Genomic DNA, 23,384 nt, shown 5'->3' with positions numbered 1-23,384 from the left:
TTAAGCCAGTGAAATTAGACTCCGGTGTATTTCCAGATTCCCTGATTTGCACATTTTTCCACAACAGCCCATTGATTGTCCCACAATGCAATAATAATGACAGTGTAATGGACGTTGCGGTCCTCTGAAGTTTATTCAACAAAATCGAATCGCTTGCTGGTCTCGGCAAAAACAAATGTGTCATATCAAAGTGTGAACATGGTGGAAGTGGAGCGTTTTGGGAAAGGTTCAGTCTAATATTGTGGTTTGGTAGGAACTGGTGGAAGCTCTTTTATTTTTTTCTGGTTTGGTTTGTGCAGACCAAGAAGACCCTCCTGTTGGAAGCTTTGTGCGCTCCAGATTTGAGTTCTGACTGGATGTATGTTGTTGAATATACCATTGAATAAAGCCAAAGTTAAATGGCCCTCATCAGGTTAAAGTCCTCTCTCTGAGGAAGCTCATAGGTTTTCTGGGTTTCTACAGAGATTCTGCCCACTTCAGTATCATCCGTAAACCCCAGATCCAGTTGAACACCCAGTTGCCTCTTAATCCTCACACACAGAGGGTGTTCTTCCAGGTTTATTGAGTTCACTGCTTTGTTCACCCTTAATCTTCTTTTGTATTACCTTCTGGGAGATATGAATATGCTGCAGGATTGGCAATAATATGAACTGCAAAGATGTGCGGGCATGATGTCTGATCCCTGTTATATTCCAGTAGTCTGCTATACACATATCTTGCATTTTCAGAATATCAAGGCACCAGGATTATGCCATTCATCTAGTCTCTAGGTTTTCTTCCAGTACGTTTAGCACCTTTTCTCAGATTGGTGACACAAATAAAAGTATTAGGACTTGCTTTCTTGTTATTTCGATATTGGTTTGCATTATGATGTCAGTCAGAGTTTTTTTTTTTCTTCATCTGTGTTTACCAGCTGCTAAATCAGAACCATTTAGTTTGAGCATTTATCCAAACTCCAAACTCACAATATATTAAAGATACTTTCCTCTTCATTAATACATTCTAATATTGCCACTGGTATTCTAATTGGATGCATTTAGCTGTGTGTTGAGGGTGTGGACGAGGGACGAGGGACATTTGAGAACATTTGAGAGTGAAAATGACCTGTCTCACTTCTCATTTAGGTTGGTGGTTTATCTGATGCTTCCAGCCTTCTGTACAGCTCCTAAAATCCTAGCCAATGAGAAAGCTACCTTGGCTGTATGTAGCCAGACCCAACTCAAAACGTTTTTTTCATTTTAGGTAAGAAAAAATAAGTTTACATTGAAGTAAGGGTTCATCACACAGAGTTCTAGGTTTTAGTCTCAGTTATTTTGATCTCCCTTTGCACTGACTTGAAAATATATGACAGCAAATGGACTTGTGCGCAGACCCACAGGCTCCTGTTGGGAGTCAGTTTTGCTCACATCTTGAAAGGCCCATGTGCAGTATGTGTGGATGATCTGTTTCCCACTACCCAGCCCTTCTTCTGCCTCCTTTCCTGGAAGAGTATGTGATCTCGCATTTGAAAGCCTCCACCACAGAGTGACACCTTCAAGTATGTCACTCCCACAGTTTATGGTTTGTTATGAGTGTAGTGTTGACTGGCTTTGTGGGGGCTGGTCACCTATTTATGTCTGGTTTCAAAAAGTGGAGCCTGTACTGATGAGGACAGGAAGCAGTCTGTGATGAAAGGAGGTGGGTATAGCACATGTGGACTGGGATCATTAGTCAAGTTCCACTGAGCATCAAAGCACCGTGTGATTTACTGAAAGAGATCAGGCCTGTCTCTCAGTAGCAGGATGATCATCAGCTGTCCTCTGCTTGTCCAAGCTCTATAGAATGCTGCAGTGCTGGAGCCATGGATTTCAAATCATTTATTTGTCTGTATTTACGTAATCCCTAATTTATTTAGGAGCGCCTCTTCTCAAAGGGAACTTCCCATCTGTCTTAACTTCTTGACAGCTCCCACTGCTAAACACTCTCATGTGTGCTCTTCTTGTTATGTAAATGTATGCACATGAGCATGACCCCAAAGGTCACTGTATTCAAAGCGATCCCGTTCATGGCGTTAGCGAAACAAATGGGCCCAGGAAACCCGTGATTTGGGCAAATGCCCAAACTCAATATTCAAAACAAACCAGTGGTTCAATGGGGGACGTCAGAGTCCAGCTGGTACAATGGCATCGTTCAGTGGAATCTTAGCAACCTGTGTCTCCTCCAGAAATCAATGTGTTTGTCACATCAAACTTGTAACGTGGGACCGGATGGAGATGGAACCACTTAGCTGCACGGCCCTGCCATATGGCCTCCATTTTGACGAGGTTAAACAGAAAATAATTTACAGCTCTGCTTCTGCCCATTGTTTACGGAAGATCCTGGTCTCTGTTGTGGCAAGCTAATAGCCAGATATCATCCGTTAACATAATTCCCCAGACTCCTACTGATGCAGTTCCTCATTGAGCTGTTGAGAATTTGCTGAACTATCCATGAAACAGGCTGTAATGGAACTAGGCAAATTTGGTACTGGTACCTGGTACTTTTTTTTTTTTTTTTGGAACCTGCTTTCTCGTGGTTCCAAGTGAGCCAAGTAGGGACATAAACATGGTAGGTAAACCTTCCAAAGCACTGATTGGCCAGAGAGATTTGTCATCCAGAGCAAACTAACCTAAAAATCTCCCAGCTACAGCAAAGAAAACATTTGTTTTTATCCAACTCAGAAAAGTACACCATGGTCTTCTGAAGAGGCTCAAACACCTGGCAAACACAGCTGGTGATGCACATATCAGACTTAGTAGAGACTGTACACCAGATGCCCTTCCTGATGTCACCCTCCCCAGGTAACAGTGAATGTTTGGTCCAAATGTGACACATCTGGAGTTCTCTTATGGCCCATGTTTGGCCTTGAATGACGGCATTGACTTAGTGGGAGTCTGGCTGCCTTAACTCAGCCATTGATCCAACTTATGTAGGCCAGATGTCAGGTGTATTTTGCACCAAATTGGGGCCAAATTAACATTTGGCCCACTTCTGGCCTACACAACATGTACCATAACATAAGTCAAGCCCAGCTTATAGCAGTTGGCCCACGTCCGGCCCACAAAAATCTTGCCAGTGATGTAAATGAGCCATAAGCATCAAAAGTAGCACATATTAGGCCCAAAAATACTATCTGGGTCCCATTTCCCCCAGACTTAGATCCAGTACCAGGAGCATACAGTGCAAGGCCAGTGACCATGTAGAAGAACACGTGGGGAGAACACCATCTAGTACAAAATCGAAGAAGCAAACACTGGAAACCCTTGACAGTCTTGGCAGATTGATCAGATTTGGCCAATTGTTTGGTGGTTTTTTTGTTGTTGTTTTTTGTTTTAATTCAAGTGCTGTTATAAGAAAAGCATCTACTCTGCTTTGCACTTTTTGAGTTCCGTAACACGAAACATGAAAGCTTCTCTCTGCACTGAGGTTTATTTCGGATGTTAGTTGCAAGTAGGCCGGGTACACGCGCATTTTCAGTTGCTCCACACCCTCTAAACCCTGTGCAGTTGTTTGTAGATGTGCAAACCTCCGTATCAACTCGCACAATACAGAAACTCTCCCCCGACCTGCCAGATATTCTGACGCCCACTTGTGTGGCCAGGATGAGATTGCAGAAGACAATGGCGGGCTGGGGATTGTCTGAGTCAAATGAGGAAGGACTCAATCAAAGTCTTTGGCCAGAAAGTGGGCGCCCGTCGTTCGCTGTGCCAACTTCACAATCCCCTTTTACACACAAACGGATTGGACTTTTTCAAAAGAGCCCTAACCTGGAGGCAAACCCAAACTTTGTCTGCATGCTTCAAAACACAAATAAACAGGAGACACACAAGAAGTATATCCTCCATAAACAAAAGCGAAACCTGACCGTTTTGGTCCTTATTCGGACTCAACAACTTGTATTATGAATGTAATCAAGTCTAATTTGCGTATTTGTGTGAAGGAGAGGGGAAGGAAAGCCTTTAAAAATGAAAAACAGCAGTAATTTTGGATATCTAAATAAAGTTGGTAAAAACTATAATTTCTATCTCTTTTTTCCATCTATTCTCTGTGGTTAGGATTTTCCTGTGTGGTCTTGGAATCTTGCGACTGAAAGACTGAACAACACCCCCCCCCCTTTCCCAATGGAGGATCAATGGGCCGAGAGCTGATCTTAGGAGAATTCTGGGAGTCAGACTTTCTGTCTCTCTCTCTTTCTCCCACTTTTCTTTGTTAATCCCACATAGCACAGATATTTTACCTCACACATTAATTGTTCTGGTGTGGCTGTAGTGACACGTGAGGTGGGAGAGTGCATTCCTGACTCATCAAAATGAATTCCACTCATTCAGCATGGCTTTCAAAGAATGTATTGAACTAGCTTTAGACTCCCTGAGATTCTTTACACTGCTGCGCTTAGGAATGCTTTCCTTTTCTTCTAATACTACACTTAAAATACTTAAAAGAAACAGTCAACAAGAAAATGTTATGTTTTCCTCCCAACCCCATGTATAATCCATCAACTAAGACATGTTGGATTTCTAAAGTTTACTTCACTACTCTGGGAGGATTCTGGGAGGCACATTCAGATTCTAAAAGCAGAGCCAAGCCATTCTGGATGGTTCCATTTGAAATTATTTTCTCTAGTGAATCCCAACTGACTAAGCACTTTGCAGCTCTACAATTACAACAGAGGTCCCTCTGTTTCTCTACATACTTTGTTAGCGCCTTTATCCTTGGTCTTCAATGCTCAGGACCACCATAGAGCAGGTATGGGTTCATTCTCAGTGCTGCAGTGCTGGTGCTGGTGTGTTAGTGTGTGTTGTGCTGGTACGAGTGGATCAGATACAACAGTACGGTTGGATGTTTTAAACTCGGTGTCCATTCACTGGTCTCTGTATCATATGCATCTATGTTGTTTGCCTATCTTGTAGATGCTTGTCAGAGACATTCTCATCTACAAAATAGGAGCGCTGCAGAAAAAGTTTGGGAACCTCTGCTGTAGTCCCATATCCTCTGTTAACTGGATGTTTTTAGTTGGTGGACTGTTCTCAGGTGTTTATTAACTCCAGCACCACACCAGTGCAGCACTAACACACCACCACTATCTTATTGTCACCACAGTGCTGAGAATGATCCACCAGCAAACTAATCCTTGCTCTGTGGTGGTCCTGTCCTTTCATGGCAGAGTGTGTATGCAGGATGTGATAGAACAAAATAATTCCAAAATACATCATCTTTGCAGCATAAGAGTGTGGCACAGTGACCCTAGCATTGTTTGCCTGCCTGAGCTGGGAATTAAACTGTAGTTAACTCTGCTGTGGGCAGTTGTGTCTACATCATTTCACAACACATTACTTCAAATGACTTTGTTTGACCGGGCAAGTTGGACATTCAGTGCAATCCTCTTCATGGCTTTGTTCGTATTACAAGCCTTGTTGCTCAATTCCAGTTGTTTTGCTCAGATCCAATCTTTCTGTCTTCATGGTGGTTCACATTTGCATGAACAAGTGACTCTGTCCTCTGCATCTGCCCTTAATGTGGATGAGCGTCTGCCCTGAAATGACCCACACTAACGTCACATAAATAAACTATGTGCGTCACGAAGAACCGGAGTAGTTCAAAACAAGCCTTCATCACTGGGATACTTTGCTCTCAGCTGGACATCATTAGACCAAGACAAGGTGAAAAAAGGCCAGACACATTGCTTCGAACTTCAAGGTGCTGCTGCTATGCTAGTACTGAATGATGCGCAGTAGGAAAGAAATAAGAATTCTAATCTGACCATTCTTATCACAAGGCCAGGAATTATGCATGTATCTGATCTTGGAGCACATATGTAAAGTGGCTCAGATTGGATTCGGAAAGATCAGATCAGAGTTGGAGTTGAAGTGTGAAGGCAAGTATCCTATCAGTACCACTTGTGAGCATGTCCTTAGACTGCTGTTCCAGATGTATGTGAAACACTTGCTGATGGTCCACAGATGTATCACTGTCTCTACACGAGTTAAGCAGTAACCTCAGGCTTGGCCACATTCCCAAGTGATCCACCTACACGGTGTCCCGGATGGCCTGTGGGAATAGCATCCCTCGGTGGGAGCACTTCCAGGTTGTGCAATTCCCTCTGTGCTTTACACCTTTGATTGTGAGAAAGATAGAGCAGGGTAAGACTTAATTTGTTTTGCTGGTGGAGTAACTGGGGCAGCTATCAGCCTTCTTTGTGTGTGAATGAGGAACAGGAGGATGACATCATGCTGCATGATTCGATTCATCAAGTACAGTGTAGAGGTAAACACTGGCTTGGAATAATAACAACTACCTGGAACACTTTAGCTGTCTAGTAACTATCATCATGCATACCAGAGCAATACCCTGGCAACATATCAACTACTTACCACCACCATATTAACCAACTCAGTGTTTCAGCTGCCTAACAATGGCTTGGAACGATGCATCAACCATTTCAGCACCTGAACCAGTCACAGACTCTGAGTTTTTACTGGAACCAAGCGTATTAAGTCATGTAAGCCTTAATTTGAAGGAATTACCCTAAATTAATAAGACACATTGTAAAAACACAAAACAAAGTTATGCAATGGCTTTTGGTTGGATGGCATCAAATTGTTGCACAGCACTTAGCCTCGCATTGTCCAGATTCTCTAGAGAGAGAGAGTCTGTTGCCTTTTGCTATTTGATGAGGCCAAGAACTGCCCATGACAGCAGGAAAAGAAATCTGACTGACACGGAAAAGGACCAATCACAAGTCTGCTATTTTAGCATGGCATGTAGAAGGAGGCAATATTTATGATTCACGTCGGACCAATACAAAGTGATAAACAGAAGTGAGTATACGCAGAGGTACAGAGAGCAACTGGCAGAATCCTAACAATGAAGCCAGCTTAGTGCATTGAAAGTATCAGACTCTCCATCAACTTGTGGGTGGAGGGTCTGTGGCTGAGATTACACAGCATTAAACTTGGAAGCTATCTTGAATGTTATCTTATTGAACATTATTCTAATTACCTAAAAGCCACAACGTCTGAGAGACTGAGCTAATGCTGTTGGTTTGAAGTGTAGGCTAAAAGGCAATTCACCTGGAGTGAACTGATGAGAGCACAAACACAAAAAGTAAATTAACCTTTGTCCTTTATGTGCACTACGTTGAATAACACACAAAATAAATACAATTTTTATGGGTTTAACGAAAATATCAGGAACAGTTATTTTGTTTCACCTTGTTAACACTTAGACCCATACAACGTCATTCCTGCTGTGTGCGCGGGCAAGTTATCGGGCTTCGTTCTGCAGTAATTATGGTGGAAGGGTCATTTTGATAAGCATTGTAAGCTTACATTCAGATGCACATCTATCAGTTGTTTGATTTTAGAGTCTTCATAACTGATCCAGTTGTGCCAGAAATGGGACCTAATTGTTGGCTTGGGGTCAAGAAATTGCAGCCGGGTGTGAAAAGTTTGTTTAACAAAGACTGATTACAGTGGGCAAAGGATCAGCTGATGAAGTGTTTGCTTACACACTCTGTATCAGTCGATCTTGTGAAAGCGTGGCGATATGAGCTGTGGATAAGCCTGGCCCTCACTTTGAAGTGAATGGGACCCCCGGTGGGCTTCAGAATGAGAGAAACTTAATCTTCATCCAAACGTAACTGAACCCTGCCCTGGCTCTTGCTGAGGAAACCATAACTTTCTCCTCTTTCGTCAGCCTGAGAGAACCGAAAATAAAGTCCTGTGGCCTGTCCACCTGCTAGCATGGGGGCAACACTGAGGCCTAGATTACTTCTGCAGGTTTTACACCCATACAATGCTAGACAACCCCCTTATATGACTATGGTTGTCATATGGCTTTCTTTCTTTCATGTGACACTCAGATCTTTCAGAGAGCACTGCCCTGTTCTTTCCTAAAGGTTAACAAAACATTTCAGCTCTAATTAAAGTGGACGAACTAATCCTGCTCAACAGTGGCTGGCAAAAAACGTCTTCTTAAATATAGCTGTTTCTCTCCAGTCTTCCAGTGATGACAGAGATGGGGCTGATGGAGCATTTAATAATATTTATCAGCATTAATCATGTGGCCCTTCCCAGGCCATAAGCATTTGGACAGTGTTAATTTTGGCTCAGTGCTCCAGCGCAATTGATCTGACATAAAACAGGTTGACGTTTTAGAATTTTAATTAGATATGTATCTTCATCTTGTGTAACAGCCCATTTGGATCAGGGTAGATGAGTAAAATGTAAGTTTCTATGAAAATGAGCTGAGATAATTTCATATGAATGTGTGTTCTTATGAAAAGGAAAATAAATAAATAAATAAAATGACATGCTTTGCTCAAAATACCACAAGGATCCATTTACACAACAGTATCCTCCCCCATGTCTAATCTAATCTTGTTCAAAATGGCTGGTTAAAATGAGCCGCTAACTGTTCACCCTGACCCAAGTATACAGGAACGAGGAGAAGAATATCTGACTTTTAGCTGTTTTTATTTTTGTCTCCATTTTGTTCTTAATTTTCTGTGCACTTGTTATTTGCTTTGCTCAGTTTGAAATTGTACAAAGTACTTTGACATAAACAAGCGTCCAGTGTTGATATCGAAGAGACTCAGAAAAAGGTAGGACATCCTTAAAGTCTCTGCAATGTCCATAAGAAACAGCACAACAGCAGAACAGAAAATGGACATGAGTGTCTTTTCCAAATCTAGAATATCAGAAATCAATCTTACGTACTGTGAGTTGACATCATGGTGATGATCATCTGTCACAGGTGTGCAGCCAATCCTCGCCAGGACACACACTATACATGAGCGATGAGGTAGAGAGGAGACGAAAGGGACTGACTGAGCCAGTTTCTTAGAAGATGGGCATGATTAGGATCCCAGAAGTGAACACAATTGTAGATCTACCTGGAAATCAGGCTAACATTCCTGCTCTCCTCAAAGTATTGCCCAGGGATTTTTGCTTTAAAACTCAACCAAAGACAGTCCAGTGTCCCATCACTGCACTCGAGCAATGGGATCATTTATGAATTTGAAATTATGATAGAGATGAGTTTTAAGAGGGTTAATTAATAACCACATATGGACATTAAATAACTGGAAAAGTTCTTCCCATCAAAAAGTGCTTTAGGGACTTTAGGGGATTAGAACACTTCATTTTTTTTTATGCACCTAATAACCATTTCTCTACAGCACACTAAGTCTTGGATAATCTCTGGCCTGTTTGCTGTGGGGCTTTCCATCAGTGATTTTTCCATTCTCTTTGGTGAAGATTTAGTGGCTCAATTTTAGAGCTTGGTTTCTGGAGTCAAAGTATAGCAACACTGAACAGTGTTCCTATAAAAGTGCTTTTGTCTGAGAGTGGGGTACGAGAAGATGACAAGGGGGTCAGAATATTGCTCCCTTAATTTGAACCATCTGTGAACCACTGGAGTTCCATTGCCTTGGAAGGTTGTCCTTTCTTGAAAGACCTGTCAACACACAGGCACACGCATGTGCACGCTTGCACACACACACACACACATACATACGTGTCCTCATCTATACACATTCTTTGTTCCCAACTATTTGCTAATCTGGCAACAGGCACGACATATACATGGGCATTGCTGTGTTTACATGTTAAGTGTATATCTATCATTTCTGTTTATTCCCAGGATGACCATAGCACTGTGTTTATATCCCTTTTAAGCCAAACATCATGATAAAGGGCCAGGTTTTTGCTATATTTGTCCATCCAGGACATCATACCAACGTTTAAATGTTTGCCCTTTGGATTTTACATGTAATAACAACAGTGCCGAGCTTATATCTGCTTGTCATAAAGTAGTGGGTTAAAGTGCCCCCTCTCCCCCCACACTCTTGGAGCAGTGTCTGGCTGGTGTTCTGTCTTTCATTATAAAATCATACACCAGATTAAAGAATTTCTCATATGACCAAGCTGCAAAGATTTGTGATGAGGCACAACTTCACATAGTCGCCCGTCCATGTTTGGAAATCTGTTATTAGCTATCGTGCTTAAAATAATAATAACAAAACACTGCCATCTTAAAAAATAAAGGAGAATGCAGAAAAGGGTTTTATGGAGCAGTCCTTTGGTTCTCACTCATTCATTTGCCTTGAATGTTTTCTGTGAAACTAAACACCCAGTTCATCCCAGGGGAGTGTTAATTAGTTCACTGAATACATCAGGGGTGTAACTGTGTGATAAACTTGTGGCATTAAACGTCCACATCTGGTTTCCTTTAAGGGACATGGGTGAGCGTTAAAGGAACACTACGTAATATTTTGCCTTACAATTACAGCTTGAAAATGATTGGGATTATACACCTGCACTATAATAGGCAGAATAGAGCCTCTGTCATCACTCCTCTGGGCTCAGCACTGGAGAAACTGCACTATGCAGCTTTTGGAGGATGGTAAGAGACCTCCCCCTGCCCCTTGATTTCAGGACAGTGCTGTAAATATTAATATCTCTCTGCAAATGTAGCAGGAGTCTTAGGATACCAAAATACCAAATCATGGTTCCTTTAAATAGTTACCCTCAAATGCTTACGTAAAATATTGATGGATTCTGTACATTAAAACAAAATGAAGTAGCTGCACATGAGCTGAAAAGTCAATGATACGTTTTGTCTACAGTTGTATAAAGCTCCCCAGCTCTGGGCTATGGAGCTGTGTAGCTGTGTGTTTTCCAAAAAAGTACCAGGGCTCTATAACATATTTCATGTTTGAATACTTTAAAATCCTCACAGCGGTGTTTCAATATGTAACATAGTAGCATACAACTCTCCCAGAAGAGTACGTCAGAAGTTGTTGCAGGAGAAAACAAGGACAAATGACCACTTATTACCTTTCATTTCAGAAGAAATCCTGCATGAGCAGATGTGCAGAAACATTTGGCCAAGGGCATTTCTACTGGTCTGTTTATAATGAAGTTGAGAGACATTATAAAAGACAGCTGCTGTGTTCCTAAGTGAGATACATTTTTTAAATAGTGTAAACTCGTTGGTATGGCTCTGTACATATGTACACTGGATTTGAAATTAAAAGACAAGGCAAGCCTAGTTTTGCCGGAAGGCAGGACTAATTCATGCAGAAATGAAAAAAGGAGCACAAAGGGGTGGTACAACCACTGATATGGTATAACATATCAGTGGTTTTCTTGTTCATTTTATTTAAAAATAAATACTAGATAATCTACCGCGAAAGATTAAAGTTTGCTTAGCTTGTGAACAGTGGAAAAATGTAACCAATGCAGAGCAGAGGCTCTGGCCATGGTGTTGCGCCAAACACAGCCCCAGAAACACACACAAACGGAGCATGTTCCTTTCCTTATTTATATGAAACTTTGTAAATGACGCTGTCCAGCTCCACTGGGCAATAACGCTGTATTTAAGGCTCGGAGCTCTTTCTTGAGGTACTGAACCTCGACGCATAAATGGACGAAACCGCAGTTCGTGCTGAAGAACCTGCTCTTCTTTGGTTCCAGCTGAGAATGGATGTTTCTGGTTCACAAACCAGTTTATGTTGGTGGAAATGTGCAGAATGGTTCTAAATTTAGTTCATGAACTGGAGCCGTTCTGGTTCCTTGTTGGAGGAAAAGCCCTATGGGAAATATGGCTGAACTAACAACAGACGGTGAAACAATGTTCCTACTCACACGTTTCAACATTAGGAGTCAGTCAGTCAGTAAGAAGAAATGCCTCTTCTAGGCCAGCCTGGTAGGTGGTCTGGCAAAAATGATTAGTGAGTTTAAAAATGAGTTAAAGTGCAGAATATTTTTATGTTTACTGGGTGCTGCGTGAGTCTCAAAGTGTCCACTGGACAATCAGTCCAATAAACTGTAGAACTAGCTCATAATAAGTCATTCCTGACCTCCATGTTTACTCTTTACAGTGACTCATCAGACCATCAGCCTCTGAAATAGCCATCACAGAGGAATTACAAACACCACAAATGTGCATGGTGAGCGGCTGTCCAACCTCAAAGTAATACAGCAGACCCAGCAGATATTACACAGTCTTGAGTTTCCATTAAATTTCACTTGAATCCAAAGCGAAGCAGCACTGCTTTGTCGACCTTGAGGGGAGGGCAGTGTCTCAGATGTGTCTGGGGCTTAAACTTTTTTTTTTTCTTTAATAAGCCAAAATTGCCCTGTGAAGAGAAAGTCTGTACAAGTCTTTTACTGAATGGAGCTACATTAAAGGGACACAAGTTGGTATTTTTACCCTAAAATTACAATTTCAAAATCATTGTGATGCTTCACTGACCTGTAAAAAGAAGAATAGAGCCTCTGTTTTTGCTACTTTGGGCTCAGCACTGCAGAAACAACACTATATGTCTTATGGGGGAGGATAGGGCAACACCACATCCTCCCTCCTGATTTCAAGACAGTGCTGTTAAAGAAAATTACACTCAGCAACTGTGGGGGAGCCCAGGGACAATACTATACCTTACCTAGTGTTTTTTTTACTGTACATATTGTGTTTAGTTGTGTATACAGCTGTGTCTTCATCGCTATAGAAACATATAAACAAAAATGACAATGCCATAGATTGTTAATTTTAGGTCCCCCAGGTTTGGGCTTTGAAGAAGTGGAACTATGTTTTCTGAAGTGGCAGCGCTCCATTCTCTACATCTAACATCAGTAACTGACCTCACTAAGGCTAATGGCTGAATGCCATAAAACCCTCACAGAAATTGTCCCATATTTGCTTTAAGCTTTGCCAGAAGAGCATGTGAATACACTTAATTTCAGCCAAACACAGGTGATTATGTACTGAATATTTCAGTGGCTATAATTGCTTTATTTATTTATTTATTTATTTATTTATTTATTTATTTTTTGATCAAGTGTATTAATTTTCCACTTTGGAGCAGGAAGCTGATGTACAAATGATGAAGATGTCTCAGCATGTCTAAACCATTCCCCTTACGGTCTAATCCATCTCTGTTCAGTTCCAAAACACAGCTTTTAAAGTCCAGAGAGAACTGGGCCTGTCCCATTTCCAGCAGCTCTCAGCCATATTGGCCACATATGGTCTCCTGATAGAGCACTCTAATCAGCGTTACCGTCATGTTAACAGTAAACACTCCCTATATGACATCTATCTTCATGTGTTTGGGGGTCCTGCTTTGGTTTTGCTGGCAGCGGTTCCACAACAGTGCGTTAGATCTGAAGCCTGCTTTTCCAGGTTAGCTGCAGATATTGTTACTGCGGTGGTCCGGGAGATGCTGATCTCTCAGATCTCTTCCTACATGGTTCTAGACTTGGATTTAAATTTGGAATGGAACCCTTTAACTGATACAGATAATTTACACGTGTGGGTTTTTAGACCTTTATTTCTCAGTTACATGTACAAGACTGTAAATTAAACTGCAATAATAATCATTCATACCCAGAGATCTCATCTGTAGACATGAATACTCACATTTGTCTTGGTCCTATCATTAGCAAATCTTCAGTTTGATCCTGGTGGTGCTTAAGCCAACCGAGGCCGGGTGGCATACATTTGGCTTCACTGTCTCTGGGTGAGATAACACCTCCTTTCCCCTATCATACAAGCACAATGCAGGCTGCCTATAGCTGGCTGGTTAGTACAGATCGAAAAGAAGTGGAGGCTGACTTCATATGTCTTGGAAGAAGCGTGTACTTCCTTTCATCCTTTCACATTTCTGGCGATATGCACAACTGGCATAGCATTAGCTAGGATATCTGTCGGTGAAAAATAGTATACACGTTTACTTTTTAAAATGTAGTTATATATACATATATATTATTTTGTTTTCTTTTTTTTTTTAAAGATAAGTGTACATTATCAACAACAACAAAAAAATCATGGAGATCCTACAGCTTTCTGCATTGAGTGATATTGAGTGGGAGGTGCTGAGTTCCTTGTTGGGGAGCGCCCAACATGCTCAGTACCCAACTTTCCAATGCTTCACAACTGTTTTGGGGTTGTTTAAGGGGTTTCTTGTTGATGTTTGTGAGGGCTGTGTGTGAGCTAAACTTGGTGTGTGTCAGTTTCAGCTGGTGCAACATAATTCACCCTACAGAGCATTTCTGCTCATTTCCTTGCTTTTTTTTTTTAGTCCCCTTTTAAGGGTTCAAATAAAGATTGCTAAAATCAATAATGGCCCAGGCTCATGTTCCTGCCTCATATTACATCACAATATTATGAAATGTAAAAAGGAGGGTTGGGATAAATCTAGAAATTCCAATATGTGGTTACATGTTTGGTACTTTATGGTTTACAAAAAAACATAAGTGTAGAAAATATTCAGCAAATAAAAAACATACCATTATTCATGCACTTGTTAATAATCATACGTAGTTTAAATAAATATTATTGATTAATGTGTTGAATAATATATATATATATATACAATTTCAATGTTACATTCTTTTGTGAATGTTTTAAACTCTCCCACAAAGGTTGAAAAGACAGTAACACTGACAAACACTAGTCTTAAAAATCATAATCAGAAACAGAAATTGAATGTGAGATGTTTGAGCACAGAAATGCTGAGCTTTAGTGATATATGTCTTTGCATTTTTTGACACAAACAAGTAAATAGGAGAGAGTGATAGTCTTAAATTCAGCAGGAAATGACTGCGGTTGCTTAGACATCATGAATCAATGATGTTGAAACTGAGGTTTATGAGTTTGCTGGGCCTTTGTGGCCTCAGTGTAATGTATGTTACGCTCCACCCAAATAGGAATGGCCAGATTTCCAAAATGAAGCAAGCACTGTCAGCTGTAGGACAGTTGTAAGGATTAGAAGTTTTTAGAAGTTTTTATTTAAAAGAATTACTTATTTTGAAAAGTTACTTATTTCATCTTTCCACAGTGTTTACTGCTGACTGATAATATGTACCTCGATTACTAATTTATATATGCATAAAAATGTTTATTAAATATATCAAATTTTAAAGCTCTATTAAAAAGTAATATGTTTGCTTATACGCTGATATATTTGTATGGACAGTAACTTTACTCATTTTAATTCTGTTACACTTAGTAATATTCAGCTCATAGACTGCTTTACTTTGATTAATGTTCTTTCTTCTTTACCCACATTTCCTCAATTATGAACTCAGCAGAGCATAATTCTCATGGCCATGTAGATTTAAAAGATTGGCCTGGTAAATTCAAAAGAATGGACAAATACTTATCTATAAATTTAGTTCATTTCCACTTCATAAAATCATCATTCTTGTGTTTAAACTGAGTAAAACTATGATTTCACTAAGCTTTAGTAGCAAACAAGAAGGTGTAAATGTAGTCAAATCATTAATTCATTCATTGTCTGTAATTGTTTATCCAGTTCAGGGTCGCAGTGAGTCTGAAGCCTACCCAGAATCATTGGGTGCAGGGTGGGAACACACTCTGGGAGGGGCGCCAATCCTTCACAGGGCGACACACACACACATTCACTCACACACTCACACCTATGGACACTTTTGAGTCGCCAATCCACCTACCAACATGTGTTCTTGGACTGTAGGAGGAAACCGGAGCACTCGGCGAAACCCACATGGACACCTGGAGCAGGACTTGAACCCACAACCTACAGGTCGCTGGAGCTGTGTGACTGCAACACTACCTTCTGCGCCACTGTGTCGCCCTGTAGTCAAATCAGCATTTAATTTTTTTTTTCTCTTTTGTTATCTACATCTGGACTGAAGATCTTACACATTAAATTAAATACCAACAAAACTGAGAAGTGACAATGGAATTTTTTGCCACTAAACATTTATGTGTAAGTTAAACCTAGGCCTGTGTTATGTTCTATTAAAAGTCTTAAAGATAAACACAAAGTGTCATTTAAAAGCTTCAAATATCTGTAATGAATTTAGAATTGACAGAAATCAATTCATACCTGCGTTAAATTGCAAACCCCATAGAAGCACTAGGAGAAATTAATATTTTGGTTTTATCATTTTAATCATGTTTTGTGGTAATAGATTGCCATACTCTAATATTATATGTTTACCTCTGTTATATAGAATCATTATTTAGAACAAGCTGTTTATGAATAAAGGCGTGAGAATCACATCTGTAAATTATATAGAGTTTCTGTAGGAACATGCACCTGTTAAAGGAACATAAGATGTATTGTCAGTCTTATTCCTGCCTGTTCTTGTGGTGGGATAATTCATAAAACTGTCAGAAATGATGTGTTGTGTATAAATTTCATCTTTCATTTCTTTCGACCTTGCTTCCTGTCCCTGCAGTGAAACGTCCATCAGTCAGGAGTGTCTGTTGTCGTGTGAACTGAGTCCAGAGCGAATCTTTATTTTCTTTCCGAGCCTGCACTCGTGAAGACGTACATTTGTTTGTACTCAAGGGTGAATGGGTCTGTTTCCTCTTCATCTCTCAGCATCTCTCTGGGCCAACTCCCTCCCTCTTTCCCTCTCTCTCCCCACTCTCTCTCTCTCTCTCTCTGTCTCTCGCCCCACAACACCATTCATATAAATAAACTCTCCTGTATATTTTTCAGGAAAGCTTCATCTCCTGTCTTAATACCCTCATGTATATGTCTGCTCCATAAATTCTGCCATGTCCTCTTGATCCCAAGCACTTTAGAACATTATTACCAGACGTCCAGACATATTAGTCCAGCTGGAACAGTTGCTTAATCTCAGTTGTCTTACTCCAGTGGTAGAACATTTTATTTTTTGCTTTTTTAGTTTGTCTTTTTCTGTTTAGAGAAAGAAGTATTGTTTTCAAGCTTGTGACTATGACAGCTACGGCCAAGAAAAAATTAAGCTGCTGGGTTGTATGTATTACCATTTAAATGCAGGCAGAGAAATTTGATGACGAAAGTGTTAGTGAATTTAAATTTTGAAGTTTGAGTTTGAATTTAAGTTAGACCAGCAACTAGACAAGAGTTGCAAACAAATCTTAATATGTGCAACAGCACCAGGACGTCATTGCAGCATGTTGCGTTATTAAACTATACCATCCCAGACAGATGCCTCAGAGCCCAGAGATATCAATGGCACTGCTGGTCACGGCCAATATTCCTATGTTGGCACAGTGAAATATTATGTGGCATTTGTAGATGGAACTATGTATTGTTGTGCTCGACAAAGTTTTCACAAAGAAATCCTGAGCCCAAGTGGTTCTATCAAGTATAAATGAGTGACAGTTCATGGTGAGATCATGATTATTCAGCTAAGGCCTGCTCCTTTATATGCACTGAAATTCAGCCAGGTTTGTTGAATCCTTTGAATAGGTTTCACACCATCAATGGTGAAATATCCAAATCCCTTCGTATCTTTCTTTGAGGAACAGTTTTTATTTTCAAAAACTCATTTTCTCACACTTCTTGGCTTACTTGGGCCATTTTTGGGTGCTGTTTTTGTACCAGATCATGATTACGGTCACTTTTTGACATTTTCTTGTTTAAACTCAAACCATTAGTTACCTATTGTACTCAGTACATGCCCTGGCTACCCCCTGCTCCAAATATTTTTTTGACTGTGTTGCAGCCCTGAATGGCAGGAATGGATTTTTATTCATAAGTGAAATAAGTAGACCAGGTAAAAACATGAAATACCTTGAGTTTATTCTTTCTGCATTGAAATAGAAGTCAAAATCGATTTAAAAATTGCTGCTTTCTGTTTTTATTTGCATTTTCTCTATCATTCCAGCTTTCTCCATGTTGAGGTTTGTCTAGAGCAGGTTCTTCAGTTGGTCATCTAGTGGATTAATGTCATCTAAATTTGGTCATTTCCCTGCTTAACCAGAACTGTTTATTGCAGATAGCTCACCAGACAGTATTGGACACTTGTTCACCAGAACTGGCACTGAAGGACCATAACAAGGCCTTGTAGTTGTACCAGTGGGAGAACTGCATGCGGACAGCATTATCCTGACTGTATTGAGGAAAGTCTTCATTTAAAAGACTCATGCATGCACATGTCAGGGTGATTTATATGTGATTCTGTCTCTCAGATGGATGGAGGGAGGAACTGATGGAGGTCATGGCATCGGTTCAGCAGCAGATGAGGTCCAGCTCCATGTTACTCTCTGAGAGAGTCAACAGATGGAAGGAAGCCTTCAGTTACAAGTCCTTGACCAAGTCTCTGATCACTGAGCTGCTGTGTCCTTGGCCTTCTCCCAGGCTTTAGACAAAAGCAGGTGTCTCTATTCCACAAAGATGACATAACTGTCCTTTGGCTGTTCAGATCCATTTATAAATCAAACTCGTACATATTGACACTGTCCATAACGTCAGTGGTGCATATCCATCTTTACAGCAGAGGACAAAAAACAGCTTTTCCTCCTCAATTTAGTCGCTGTCATTTAGTCCCAATCACAAACAGTGACACAGCCATGGGAGAGGAAGGGAGCCCATGCATCCTCTGAGACATTTGAAGCAAACCTCTACTTCTTTTTGAACAGGTGCAAACATAACACCAGTCGACAACTTATCACACTTGTAGAATGCCCTGATCTATTAGGCCAGCTAATAGATGTTTGATAAGACTATCATTGTATTGGAGATGAGTGGACGGTATTGGCCACACACATTCAAAAAGGGAGAATAATTGGACTCCCAGACTCAGATAGCTGAGGCATGACCCACACTTAGACAGCAAGCACAAACTTAACTTTTTTAAAGGACACCAATTAGGACCACTCACTTTTTCACTGTGCATTTTGTCCCTGTGCACAGTTGGGCGTCTGGATTACGGTGTCAGCTTTTGGGGCTTAATAGTTGTTTAGATTTAGCTCCCCTTTTTAATTTAAAGGGGAACTCATTAGAGCTGGACCACCGCCAACTGAGTGGCTTCATTCAAAGAGTCGGACCAGATTTTATGTGAAAGTGCAGAGTTAAATATTGCAGGGGTAAATCATGTAAAACAGGCACAAAATGCAGAGAGAATAAAGAGAACCAAGCAAAAATGGCAAAAGGGAGTCTGGGGAACCCTAACAATTTTTAAAATTGTTTAAAAAAGTGAAAGGAAATAAGAGAACTGTGCAATAATGACATAAATTAGAAGAAAATAATCAAGCAAAAAATAATAAAAGTAAGTGAGGAGAAATATGACCAATGATTTTAATTCCAGATGCCTCTGGAACTTATTTTAACATTGCAATTCATACAAAAGTGCAACTTCTTTTTGAATATAGCAAAGTAAAATGACAGATCACTTTTACAGTGGAACTATTACAAGTGAAAAACCATATGTACTTCATTCATTTGCCTTGCGTAAAGTGTGTGTGTGTGTGTGTGGGTGTTTTAAAGAAACAGAATTCAAGAATTCAGAGGCTAAATAAATGGCAGTTGATGTCCCTATATTCATACTCATTATTATGCTTGTTAAAATGTGTATTGTTAAAATTATGGTTATTATTTTTTCCCTGTCCCTTCTGAAGTTCAGGGAAATTGGGGTCTGGCTCGGAAGGTTCTGAATCCCGTTTTATAAATGAAATATTAATAAACATTTCTCTCTGTTGTAGATGGGGGGCACCAAAGTCTGACTGAAAATGAATGAGTTTTTTTTTTCATGCCCTCTGGCGCCCCCTATTGGCCGAGTAGTATACAACCACTACGCTCACACTCCACGTGGTGAATATATTATGCAAACGAGGGTGGGAGGGGCTTGCGCGCCTTGTTTCATTCGGTTGAAGTCCGGAGTGGAGGGAGAGAGTGATACTGAAGCTGCTGCTAAACACAAACCTGGACATACTGCTTTACACACACACACACAAACACATTTCTCTTTCCTGTTTTCTTTGGTGAAACTTACTGTCAGCTGGTGTGGCATCTCTGGCACGTTCTGAATACTGGAGACAAATACTACACACACCAACACACACCTGGGGCTCCTCTGACAGATCACAAGGACCAGGACGTGGAGATGGATATCATTTAAGTGATTTTAAGTGGATACTGACCAGGCGTCTACTCTGTTTTTGGGAGCACTTTTCTCACTGAGGTCCTCCTAACTCTCTGATTCTGGTTCTTTTCTGGTTCTGTTTGGAAGAGCAGCTGTGTGTGAGCCTCACAACAGATGACTGTAAGTTTCAGTACACTAAATTACTGTGATCATGTGTTTTTGGTTCAGTTTTGTTTAGTTTACTGCTGTGTGCAAAAGTTCTCGGACCTCTTTTCAGCAAGTTTGATGATCTGTGCAAGCTTGCTGTTTAAAAAATGCAACTATGCAAATATGGCCCTGGCAAAAGTTATGGCACATTGATAAAACAACTATGGTCATTAAGAAATGGATTAGTATGATGATCAATTGTATAAATTAAATTAATTATTTAAATGTGCATAGATCATTTAAAATTATTTTCACTCAGAAAACCAACAAAACCTGTAGCTTCAGGGGTGCACACACTACAAAAGACCATATGTGTTTGCACTGGTGGTGACTTCTTGTTGTCTGCTTGCTATGCTGGGTCACTGTGTGGGGTCACGCAAGGCCTGGCCACTGTTCTGCAGCTTTGTATGACCTTCTCGATGTTCATTTTCTTTGTGGAATTAGTTCTGGTTTGGAGTTTACTTATTTCCAATAAATCTATTAATACTACTTTCAAAATAATGCATTTGAACTTATGTTAAATGAAGCTTCAGTTCTGTATATTTCTGCAGTGTAATGTAAACATACTCATTCAGAGTGCTTTGATGTGAAGTGGTCCCTCCTAGAGACTCTTCAGGTCCAAGTCAGGGCTTTGCAAAATGCTGGTGAATGGAACCAGCCGTCCAAAGAGTGCTATTGATGATTAGAAAGTATTACATGAAAGAAAGGTAACTGAGGCTTTGTTTCTCAATGGTTTTGATAAAATTTTAAACACATAATTTTTAGTATAATTTCTGGGAAAATAGTTAATTTTCATAATGCAAACAGCATATAAATATGTTGCAGTTTCTTTACAGTAAACTGATATTTATCCTCAATATCAGGATTAGTTAGAAGTTGTAGGACTTATGTAATTTGGGATCCAGGGCTTACTTTCATTGAGAATGAAGGTGTGCTGGGTTGATATTTATTTGAAAATAAGCTGAAGGTTCTCATCTACAGTGGGCTGTCCAGTGGGACGTGTATGTAAATAAGTACATCTGCTCCATGTTAATAAAATATATTGCACTGAGCCGATTATTGCCAAAGGCGAGTAAGTGGAAGGTGATATGTTTTGCTCATTTGGAAACGAGGTACAGATTTAAATCAAGGAAATTCAAAGCACTCTTATGTCAGTGTGAAAGACTTATCCAAACTGCACACATGTTAAGTTGTTAAATGTTGTTCTTTTTGGCTTCAGGTGCTGTTTGGCTGTTAATAGTCTTTAAACTGATCAGGATAAATCTTAGTGGTATGAAACATTCTCTATCCCGTTTGCAGCAGTGGTTTTGGGCAAACTACTTCTCTGTTCATTTCAGAGCTTGATTTTTTTTTTTTTTTTGTGAATTTTCCAACAGCTCAAAGCATGGTGCTCAGATTACATTCTTAATAATGACTCAGAGTGACCAGTCCTATGACTTGCAGTAGACTTACAATAAACTGGCATGGTTATGGCATTTTTGAGCCATTCTCTTAGACATTGTAAGCATACAGTACTATGCAAAATCAGAGAGCACACTTCATTTATTTCCCACACGCAAATGACCGTTAAGTTTAGTTTTTTTCTGTATCAGGAACAAAAAAGAAACAAAATCAGAATGTTCTCATTAAGTTCCCATTATTTTCTGAAGAAATGTTAAATGTAGTTCAGTCTCAGAACTCACTCAATTCATTTAGTTCCAAACATATTCAGTAATGTTGAGGTCTGGGCAAATGGGTGATTAGACAAGTCTTTTGAGAACATCAGCAGTTCTTTGTTTTATTTGCAGACTTTCTTTTGTGTCTGTTTCTTTTTCTGTTTAACAGCTGTATTGTGTGTGTGTGTGTGCGTGGCAGCAGTGTGGATTGTGTGCAGTAGCAGTGTGTGGATTGTGTGCAGTAGCAGTGTGTGGATTGTGTGCAGTAGCAGTGTGTGGATTGTATGTAGTAGAAGTGTGCAGTAGCAGTGTGTGGATTGTGTGCAGTAGCAGTGTGTGGATTGTGTGCAGTAGCAGTGTGTGGATTGTGTGTAGTAGCAGTGTGTGGATTGTGTGTAGTAGCAGTGTGTGTACTGGGTGTAGTAGCAGTGTGTGTATTTTGTGCAGTAGCAGTGTGTGTATTTTGTGCAGTAGCAGTGTGTGGATTTTGTGCAGTAGCAGTGTGTGGATTGTGTGCAGTAGCAGTGTGTGTATTTTGTGCAGTAGCAGTGTGTGTATTTTGTGCAGTAGCAGTGTGTGGATTGTGTGCAGTAGCAGTGTGTGGATTGTATGTAGTAGAAGTGTGTAGTAGCAGTGTGTGGATTGTGTGTAGTAGCAGTGTGTGGATTGTGTGTAGTAGCAGTGTGTGGATTGTGTGTAGTAGTGTGTGGATTGTGTGCAGTAGCAGTGTGTGGATTGTGTGCAGTAGCAGTGTGTGGTATGTATGTAGTAGAAGTGTGTAGTAGCAGTATGTGTATTGGGTGTAGTAGCAGTGTGTTTATTGGGTGTAGTAGCAGTGTGTGGGTTGTGTGCAGTAGCAGTGTGTGGATTGTGTGCAGTAGCAGTGTGTGGATTGTGTGCAGTAGCAGTGTGTGTATTGTATGTAGTAGAAGTGTGTAGTAGCAGTGTGTGTATTGGGTAGTAGCAGTGTGTGTATTGGGTGTAGTAGCAGTGTGTGTATTGTGTGCAGTAGCAGTGTGTGTATTGTGTGCAGTAGCAGTGTGTGTATTGTGTGCAGTAGCAGTATGTGGATTGTATGTAGTAGAAGTGTGTAGTAGCAGTGTGTGTATTGGGTGTAGTAGCAGTGTGTGTATTGTGTGCAGTAGCAGTGTGTGTATTGGGTGTAGTAGCAGTGTGTGGATTGTGTGCAGTAGCAGTGTGTGTATTGTGTGCAGTAGCAGTGTGTGGATTGTGTGCAGTAGCAGTGTGTGGATTGTATGTAGTAGAAGTGTGTAGTAGCAGTGTGTGTATTGGGTGCAGTAGCAGTGTGTGGATTGTGTGCAGTAGCAGTGTGTGTATTGTGTGCAGTAGCAGTGTGTGTATTTTGTGCAGTAGCAGTGTGTGTATTTTGTGCAGTAGCAGTGTGTGGATTGTGTGCAGTAGCAGTGTGTGGATTGTGTGTGGATTGTGTGCAGTAGCGGTTTGTGGATTGTGTGCAGTAGGTGTGTGGATTGTGTGTAGTAGCATTGGGTGTAGTAGCAGTGTGTGTATTGTGTGCAGTAGCAGTGTGTGTATTGGGTGTAGTAGCAGTGTGTGTATTGTGTGCAGTAGCAGTGTGTGTATTGTGTGCAGTAGCAGTGTGTGGATTGTGTGCAGTAGCAGTGTGTGGATTGTGTGCAGT

The 23,384-nt window shown here is 40.5% G+C and overlaps 1 protein-coding gene across 1 annotated transcript in view; it reads left to right on the top strand.

The window, feature by feature from the left end:
* Positions 1-19,642: 19,642 nt before the first annotated feature.
* dchs1a (dachsous cadherin-related 1a) overlaps positions 19,643-23,384 on the top strand; it is a 152,185-nt gene continuing 148,443 nt past the window's right edge. The window contains exon 1 of the mRNA XM_066677655.1: positions 19,643-20,042. The gene's annotated coding sequence lies outside the window, so the exon portion shown is untranslated. The remainder of the gene's footprint in view (positions 20,043-23,384) is intronic.

The sequence above is a fragment of the Hoplias malabaricus genome, chromosome 1 (genome assembly GCF_029633855.1).
Source record: "Hoplias malabaricus isolate fHopMal1 chromosome 1, fHopMal1.hap1, whole genome shotgun sequence".
Lineage (NCBI taxonomy): Eukaryota > Metazoa > Chordata > Actinopteri > Characiformes > Erythrinidae > Hoplias > Hoplias malabaricus.
This window is presented reverse-complemented; position numbering and strand designations above follow the sequence as displayed.